Genomic DNA, 10,561 nt, shown 5'->3' on the forward strand with positions numbered 1-10,561 from the left:
TTAAGTTAATAATTGGACTGATCTTATTAAGAGTTTAGAATCTCTAGTACCTTTGCTCAGAAAATATCTGAGTTGCAGTGTTCCCTCAGAAATTTTGTCATTAAGTAGATATGTCAACCTACAATGACTCAGTGATCAAAGTGATGACTTGATAAAGATCCAATATCTGATGTCTTTTTTTTATGAGAATTCTGTTCTGCATCAAATTACAGTGGTGTGGCCTTGAGATATCTTCTTAAGGAAGAAAGTAGAAATCACATTTGCTTCTATTTAGAAAGTCTATGTAGGGAACAAAGTTTCATTATTAATTATATATGATGGGGTTTTTAACATATACATGGGAAGCAGGGAGTGGTGGTGCATGCCTTTAAAATCCCAGCTCTCAGTAGGTAAAGGTAGACAGATTTCTGAGATGAAGGCCAGCCTGGTCTACATAGTAAGGTACAGGCCACCAGGGGCTGCAGGGAGACCCTGTCTCATAAAAACAAATATATATAAACAATATATATAAAAATATATATAAAATATATACATAAAAACAAAAAAACAAACATATATGGGAAAACATCTTTCTATATAATACAATTGTTTCATTCATTTATTATTGTATTTTCCTAAGCATTTCAGATTATCAAAGTAGACTCAAATTGAAGGTCCATATTTTTATCAGAAAACCTGACACACAAATATTTTAGATTCTAATGTCATACCTAATTTGAATATAACCAAATGGTTATATTCTGGAGAAGATATTATAAATTCAACCTTAATACATTCTGCATGTGACATGCATCTAATCATCTCAAATAATTTTTAAAATCTTCAGAATTATTACATTAACACACCCGTGTTCCTTAAAGTCACTGAATAATAAGTCAATTTGTCCTCATTACTGATTCATGTTATTACATGAGCTATAACATAGATATCAGACAACGCTATTTTACCAGTTTCTGAGTAAATCTATAGAAAAGCAAAATAAGATTTAAATCTCAACACAAAATAAGAAAAACACTACTCCTTAAAATACCTATGGAATACCTTCACGTGGCATGTGACCAACTCAAGAAATCAAAACCATTTTCTCAAAGAATCAAAACAAAAGGACCAGCTTTAGCCCATCAGTTCCTTTGACAATGCAGCAAACACAGGTACACACCATGTAGGAAAGATATGCAGGTCACATTTAAATTGATGATAATATAAAATGTTATAGGAGTAATTGCTTAATAGCTTAGACATTGTTAGGCATAGTAATCACTTAGCAACATTTCTATCAGGATGAGTGTAGAGAAATGTTTTAAACCATGAGGAAATGCAAAGGAGTGTTTGTTACCATTAGTAGTTTTAGTGATGATGATCAGAATAGTCACTCTGATTTTTAATTTTAATGCAATGATTTAATGTTTTAGTAGAAAGTAAGCAAAGTTTATGGCCAACCAGTGGTTACATTCCACAATATCAAATTCTGTTTCTGAATTTGTTGTAACTTAAGAGTCTCTGATAACTGATATTCATAGAATGATTGATACAATATTTCTGGGAACTGTGAAAGGGTGTCTCCGCCTTGATCTAAAGCCTATAGATGCCATGAGGGGAGTATGGCTGCCCAGATATTATATGAAGTGAGAGAGATGGCCACTAGCTCGAAGTTCATTAGCCAAGCATGTTGGTGAAGTTACATTGAAAGACAGCTCAGAACCCAACTAAAAGATAGATGCTATTTTTAAAATATTTTATTTATTATTTATTATTTTATGTGTATGCGTGTAATTGCCTGCATGTAGGTAAGTGCACCGGTGTCATGCAATGCCTTTGGAGGACAGAAGAGGCCATCAGATCCCCTGGAACTAGAGTTATGGATAGTTGTTAGCTGCCATGTGGGTGCTGGGATTCGAACCCAGGTCTTCTGCAAGGCCAGACAGTGTTCTTATCTGCTGAGCCACCTCTCCAGCCCAATAAATTCTATTTAACACTAAATGAAGCAAGGAATGTGCCTGCATATTTGTGTGTGTGTGTATCTCTCTCTCTCTGTGTGTGTGTGTGTGTGTGTACACAGAGGAATATTCCACAAATTATATAAAATGTGAGATTGTTTTTCTTTCCCCGCCACTCACTTCACCTGCTTGTTTCTAGTAAGCCCTCTCTGGAGTCCTATTCATGACCTGTGTATCCTTCCATTTCCATGTCTTGTATTTATACATGGTTACCTCTTGATACTGCATATGAGAGAAAATACATGATACCTGTCTTTATGTGTCTGTTTAGTTATTTATTTAGCATGATGATGTTCAGTTCCACACATTTTCCTTTGAATGATGTAATCACACTAACTCAAACTGTATTGTGTGTGTGTGTGTGTGTGTGTGTGTGTGTGCATGTACCTCATCTTCTTTATCCACTCATTTATGGAAATCTTGATTGCCCTCTAATTTCTACCTGAACTTCTGACCTACAAAATAAAGAAATTTAATGCATTAAAGGTTGTTTCACATCCATAGACAGAGGATGGCATGTTAAGTGGCTAAATAAATAAATAAATAAATAAATGTGCATTTTACGAGAAACCTTTGTTTTAAAGTGAAGAAATGCATTTTATTGCTTTCCATTGAAATTGCTGGTTATGACAAATCTGCCCTCAAAACACTGGCTTAGATTTTCATTCAAATGACCTTTGAACAGTGCCCCAGAAAACACAGGATCCCTGTCTAAATGGATAGTATTATTTAAACTTCCACTTAAGAAAAACAATGAGATTTATTATATGGCAGATTTTTATTATTTATAGTAATATAAAAAATTTATATGACACTAATCAATGTTATTTTTATGAAAAAATAATCTTTGTAAAAGTTATCTTTGGCTGAAAATAACATCCACCTAAAATCTTTCTGAGAAGTACAAAAATTTCTCCAACCAATAAGTAAAACTTATTGGAAAACAATAATCATAAAGTTAAGAATGCAATCATGAAGGAATAACTCTTTTTAGGCAGGCAGAATATTATACAAAATAATAAAAATGTTTTCAACCACAGAGTATAATATATTGCTCTAAAGTGACATGAGATTTCAAGATAAATGAAGCATTTCAAAAACTTAACCAGACAAATTTTAAAGAAATTACAAGAAATATTTTTCAAGTTGACAGAATGCTTTTATCAAAGTCAAAAAATTAGCCAACTTTTACCCAAATACAGGTCCGTAAGTGTCCCATTTGCATTAAAATTATTTTGTAGTGACAATTCTGATAGTTTTCTTTGTAAGCTGAAGAACTGTACCCTTTGCTGATGGAGGGTGTACAACTCAAACTGCTTAGAATTTCAGACAGTGACACTGTGCTAAAAAACAGAATTCTTGTTTTCTGAGGCACACAGTCTTGAGAATCAGATGACCAAAGTATGTGTGTGAAGGAAAGGAAGCCTGGTACTGAGTAAAATTTCTCCTCATTGTTTCTACAAATCCTTCAGACACCTGAGGCTGAGAACTATACGAGGAAACAGTGGTTAGTGATGGGGACGCTGGTCAGGGTACTTGTTTAGCTCATAATGCCTGGAAAGAAAACTTAAGAAGGAAAATGAGTGCTAATCTAGGGGCCAGTGATAAAGAGAAGATCAGGACAACAGAAAGAGAAGAGATACTTGAGCATAACATAGATTTCCGGGCCAAAAATAGACTGTGTGAATGCACCGCTTACATTTTTTAAAGAAATCATGACAAATATTTTCTAAAATTGATTTTGAAAGTGTCACAGAATAATGCAGGATCAGCAAATTCATGGGAAAAGGAGCAGGTAGAGATGTTGCTAGTAATAATGATTGCTTGAAGATGGGATATTTCTTTGTGGTTGTAGAAATGTTCTAAAATAGAGCCGAATTGTGGTGATGTTGCACAACTACAAAACCTGACTGAAAATCAGTGAAATGTACACTGACATGCATTAACCTGGCAATATTAATCATGATACCAAAAATAAAATGGTTATATATTTCAGTAATAGAGATTGTCAGAATCTATTCAGTATCAGATACATATAAATTCTATATTGTGGCATAATGGTGCAAAATAGATGAATGGTAAATTTGGAAACACCATGCAAACACAACAGGAAATAAGATCAAAATATCTGATATTCTTATCAGAAATAGTGACTTAAAAGTAGCATGAAAAAATGCTAGAAATATAAAGAAAAAATTTACATGATAACAAAATCATTTTGTAAAATAATTCTGAATATTATTTTACCAATGTATACATATATGAGTAAAGAAAAAAATTGGTGAAAGCTAAGAGGTAGTTGGAATCTAAAGTTATTAATTCTAGTGAAAGAGTAAAGCAAATCACAGGTGATATAAACTAAATTAATAAAGAACAAGAAGTGAAGACCAATAATTTCAGATTGTACTTTTATTAGCTGTGTGAATCACGCATTTTTCAAAGTACTAGTGATAAAGTATTATTTTCTAGAAAAGAATTACTCACTATTTTATAATCACAGTAGAATTAATAAAATAAATGAAATTTAGAATAATAATATGAAATACTGTAGCTTACAAAGCTAACATTTAGGATGAGGTAGTTGAGGGCTGACTTTTAAAAATATATATTACTGCTGAAATCATAAAAGTGCCTAGGAGTTTAGCAAACAATGCATCGTTCACAACGTTTATATGTGTACTGTTGGTTATAGCTCCTGAACTTGTAAAGTTAACTTCTAAGAAATTAGTAGACAAATATGCATATAGGAGATTTTTAAAAAGTAACATTACTTATTGTATTTCTAAGTTAAAAAAATCTGAAGTATCTCCCTACATTGAGAGAATTAATAATTTACAAACATTCCTAATAAATAAGAGTGATGAGCCATGCTCTGCAATAATATAAGAATATCTCCATGTGAAAACAAGAAAGTATATAGTAGGATTTTTGAATTGTGGAATGAAATATGCAGTATTTTCTTTTTGGTTGTTTGAGAATTTTGGACATACTTATGATGTATTTTTATCACGTGCACCACCATTACCCTCCCTTGATTACTCTCCTATCCCACACCACTATTCGTCCCCAATCCCAATTTCATCAGTTTTTTGGTTAGGGGCTTTCTTTTTGAAAACGCACTAAGTCCACTTACTTTGGTTTTTAAAAAAGTGTGTTTACAAGTACACATTAAAACTTGGGAAACACTGTGTGAATGTGTGTGTGTGTGTGTGTCTGTGTGTGTGTGTCTGTGTGTGTGTCTGTGTGTGTGTCTGTGTCTATGTCTGTGTGTGTGTTTGTGTCTTTGGGTGTGTTATGGATACCATTGCACACATGTGGAGCTTAGAAAACAGCTCTCAGAAGTTGATTTTCTCCTTCCCCAATGTGGGTCCTGGAGATTCAGCCATCTTGCTGCTGCAAATTTGTGACAGTATTCATGAAAAAGAATTAACAATTATTTCATATAAATAAGAATGAATATGGGACTGGAGAGATGGCTCAGCAGTTAAGAGCACTGACTGCTCTTGCAGAGGACCCAGGTTCAATTGCCAGCACCCACATGGTGGCTACAAACCATCCTTAACTCCAGTTACAGGGGAATCCGAAACCCTCTTTTGACCTCCATGACATTGCATGATACAGGTGCACTCACATACATGCAGGCAATACACTCATACACATAAAATAAAATAATTAATAAAATATTTTTAAAAAGGAATGAATAATACCATGTCTCTCCCTATTAACTAATAGTTGAGTATTATACGACAATGTATATCAGAAGAAAATATTTTAATGTAGAATTTTTATCATAAAACCTTGCTAAAGTAGAAATCATGTCATATTGTCTCTATATATTCTATATAGAATATAATTTTTATTCTCCAAATTGCAGGTACATTTATGGAAAACTTGGAAATTGCAGAGTTAATCTATAACAAATTGGAACACATACTATAATAACTTCCACTTAAATCCACTTTGAATGTCATTATTTTATTTTCCTTTATAACTGAAAAGCAATCCACCTGTGTGGCTGTTGGAAAAAAAATTCTACCTATGGGAAGACTTCAGCAAATTTCCTTGTGGAATCTTGTGAAGGAAGGTAGTATTTTGTGGCAATAAAATTTTCATTATAATATTTCTTTTTTATAATTTTTATTGAATTTTTGTGTATTTCATACATGAAATCATCTTTATACCACCTTACCCTTTCCCCTTTGGCACCCTCCCATAGCACCCCCACTGGAGTTCATAGATTGTCATTTGTGTTAAGGCCTATTATGTAAAGTTAGTGTCCCAAGATGTCCCTCTGTGCAAGTTCACCCACTGGGGTTTAGTCAGCCTATTCAGAGTGTCTCCCTTCCAGAAGATCAGCTTTTTCTCACCCAGCAGTAATCAGCTGCCAATAATTCTCCTACTAAGATTGTGGCTTACTGTTCATTTCCATGGTTCTTTGCTGTTTTTTTGTCTGCCTAAGTTTGCATGGGTCTTGTGCTTCCTGACACCTTTGCTGTAGGTTTGTATGAGAAGGGTTCCAGTCATATGTAGGACTATTTCTGCATGGACATGTACCACCTCCCTGGCTCTTACAATCTTTCCACCCCCTCTTCTGCAATGGTCCCTAAGCCCTGGGTGGGTGAACCTCAATATAGGAATCCTGTCCAGGACCCACACTCTGAAGACTCTTAGTCTCTGTGTTTTGAAAATTTATGGCCTTTTGTGTTCCTGTCCCTCTGTTGCATAGGGAGCTTCATTGGTGAGAGTTGAAAGATGTATTAGTGTTCTCTTCATCCCTTGTTCCATGTTCCATGAGTCTTAACTGTAGAGGTTGCATCCTAGATGTGCCACTGAGGCTTGGGCAATTCACAGAGAATCTTTGTGTGTGATCAGTGTTGTAAGTCTGTAATAATGTCTGTTGAAAAGCTAATTGGTGGGTGGTGACTTGGCTACTTGGTTTTAAATTTAAGGAATTGTTTTGCACATAAGAAGTTACAGTTGTCTAGTGATATGAGAGCCTTGGATTTTCTCTATGATCTATGACCTCTCCAGCTATGTGTGTTTGGCTAGGTTTACAGTACCAGGCATGAGTTTCTTCCCATTGAATGGGCTTTAAGTCCAATTAGGTAGCTGTGGATTACCCCTAAAATAAAAGTGCCACTACGGTACAAATCCATTTGCTGTGCTGGTCATTGTTGTGGTTTTTAGGCCTTGAAGCTGAGGTTGGACCATTGACTGATGTTTTCCCTTACCAGGTTGTATAGTGTTTGCCAAAGCTATGAGAGCTAGCCTTCAGGGGCACTGGCTTCTCGGTTATTTCTAGCTCCATTGCTCCAAATCCTGTGTCCAAAGTATGTCCTATCTTCAGCAATACGGCCTATTCTTCACTCTCTGGGAGGCAACCAAGGATGGTAGCAATAGCCTGTATAATTTGGGGAGTCTCTTGGACAACCCTGACCAACAATTCAAAGAAAGATTTCTCCTATCTGGCCCTGTTTCCTGTTATGTAGTCTTCAGCTGTAGTCACGAACTCAAGTAGGGATATTGTATGTGTAAGTTTTCAGTAGCTATTTGGATTAACATAATTCCCTCTTTTTTAATACTAGCTAGGCACTATCTCTCCTCTCTCTCCCTGTCTTTTTCTCTGTCCCCATTTAAAGTGTCCCCATTTTCTCCATTTCTCCCTTGATAATTTTTTGAATAAATAATTTATTGATAATTTCATACATGCATATAAGGTGTTTTGATCAAATCCATGCCCACTCCCTCCCCTTCAACTTCCAGTCACTATTCTCTGATAATTTCATGTACTTTTTCTTCTTCTTTGATTTATTTATTTTATTATGGGACTTCTGGCTACTAACATTCCACCCTCTGAAGAGCTAACTCTATAATCTTTTAAGTATTAGATAAAAGCTCCCAACTGTTTTCAATATTTTTGGCCTTTGGAATGGAGTATATTGCTAAGAGGCCCAAGGACATTGTAAGTTTTAGCCAAGAAACTGGCTACTTTTCTTTGGGGTCTTTTTACCCTGAATTCCTACCTCCTATTCTTATCATACCATCCTCTGAAGAGGTTACCCAACTTGCCAATAGGGAACTGGAACACAGACTACTCTGGCTTCGTCCATGCTGAACAGGGACAAAGGGTGAGGCAATTGGAGTACCCCTTCAGTTGGTCTATCTAAAACGCTCCCAAATTGCATAACTCTTATCTCTAGGGGGGGGGAAACGTCCTTAACTGGTGAATAGGAGAGGTGAAGGAGAAGTAAAGCAAGACTAATTAGCATTACATGCTCTAGACAGGGAACTAGAAAAAAGTCAGAACAGGGCAATTTTCAAATGTTCATGAGTCCATTGGAATTTGACAAGGGTTTCCAGAAGCATCCCTCTACTGGGTTCCTCCTCATTTTTCTTTTGTCTTCCAAGACTGGACCCTAGAGTGATGGGTTCAGGATTTGTTTTCAGGTATTTTGATAGCTGTTGGAGTGGTTAGAATCAGGGTCAGTTCCCTCTCAAAGGCTTCTAGATAGGGGGAGAAAAATTTATTCATCATTTTAGAGCAATAGCTGGCTGTCTCCCTTAGCTACAGGTGGCCACTACAGTATTGGAGACCAAGATTTGAAATACATCTGAGCAGTACTTTCTGGTTAGGAACAGAATCATCAATGAGAAATAACTGTCTAAATAACTTTTTATATAGATTTAAGCCTAAGGTCTGGGAAGTGTATTACCTTGAACTCTTAAGGAAATATACTGATGACTTTACTCTTTGGTTATACTTTCCTTTTGGGTGTTTAAGACCATACAGTTGGCCCAAATAAATCAATTTATTTTTACACTTAAGGTCATTTGAGGATCTGTTCCTCAGGAGTCATATGGGCTTGGAAAGAGCTCCTGGATCCTTTCTTTTACCAGCTCCAACTATGTGAAGATAAGTCAAAGGTCCTGCTCGACTATGTTTGGCTTCACTTGAAGGCATGAATGAGATGTTTCCTCCGAGTTGACCCTCCTCTGGTTCAAATCAATTTCATGGGGTCTCCATGTCCTCCCTAAACAAGAGGACAGGTGCCTCATCACACTTACAGGACATTTTGAGAGATGTTCCATAGTCCCCTTGGAACTTAGTCGACCTTGGAGGGCAAGGGGCAAAAACTGTCCTTTAAGTCCCTCTAACCACATTAGTATAGGCTTCAAATTATGGCTGTTAAACATCCAATAAGGTTCGTTCCACCAGTCTCGTGCTTTTAATTATCATGTGCTATGTAAATAAGGCTTGGGTAATAAACCAAATATTCTCAGATAAACCTTGACTAGATATATATTTTGTTCCTTAAACTAGTTGACTAAACTACGACCATAGAAATTTTAAGATTACATGTATATTATTTTTGTCTCATCCTTTATATAAAAATTTTTATTATGATATTTCTTAGGCTAAGAGAAGATTTTATAATTAGCTAAGCTCAGGAACCTCAGATTAATTAGAGGAAACCAGGTTAAGAAAGCTGTCATTGGATTCTTTGTTAATTAATCCAGAGCTGAGTTTTCAAGCTATACCTGCCTTTGGCGCCATACCAAATTATAAAGAGTGTCCATATATGTTATAGCCTTCCATAATTTTTCAATGAATCATAAATAGAGTGAACTTATATGATTAATGTTTGTGTTCTTGTGTCTGATAACCCATTAAGCTTTACACAGAAAAAAAGGAAATTAAGGGCAGAAACAACACAAACAAGGCTATAGTTCTTAATAGCTCTACTTGTGTTCTTAAATGGAGGATGTGGAAAGGCTCCTTAATTTGAACAATCTGAACAAATTGCAAGGACACAAAATGTTTGCTTATTTTAGAATGCAATGTTTACATGAGAAATACAGATATAGAATTTTCCAAATTTGGCAGGATTTTGAATTGTGAGACACTTAGTGACTTATTTTAAATGCATTAAGCAATGAATGAAGTATGATACATGATTATTTAAAAAATGGGAGTCAACTCAAACAGCACTAAAACATCATATCAAGCTTTAAGATGGTAGTGTCAATCTTGAGTTATTAACAAATTTTATAAATGTTACAAACTGCTCCAAAATGTGTTGACATGATATTGCTGACTGCCCATGGATTAACACACTAAAAAAGACAAGAAGTCAATGCTTAGAATTCAAGATTTGTTCCAGGATATGCTTAGAGAATTCTGAGAGTATAAAATGCATAGCTGAATTTTAAGTATTTGGCAGTGTCCAAATCATGAATATATTTTAAAAACTGTACTTTCCAGGGGAAAACGTAAGCTACCATGCTGCTAGGCAAAACAGCAGAATAAGCCACTGTGGAACTGAATTAGTCTTCTTGTAGTATACCAAGGCCTCCCCTGTGCAGAGTAAGGTTTTGGATAAAGACTTAAGAAGGTATAATAAAGAACTAATTATCAGAACACTAAGAATTATGTTTCTAATTGAGAAAAAGTTGCATAGTAGGATCACATTTAAGTAAGCTTATTTAAACATTTTTAAGAAGTCAAGCTATAGTTAATGTGAATTAAAATCTTTTTTTGGTCTTTTTTTGCCTCTCTCTCTCTC

Source organism: Nannospalax galili, unplaced genomic scaffold, assembly GCF_000622305.1.
Source record: "Nannospalax galili isolate Female #2095 unplaced genomic scaffold, S.galili_v1.0 scaffold243, whole genome shotgun sequence".
NCBI lineage: Eukaryota > Metazoa > Chordata > Mammalia > Rodentia > Spalacidae > Nannospalax > Nannospalax galili.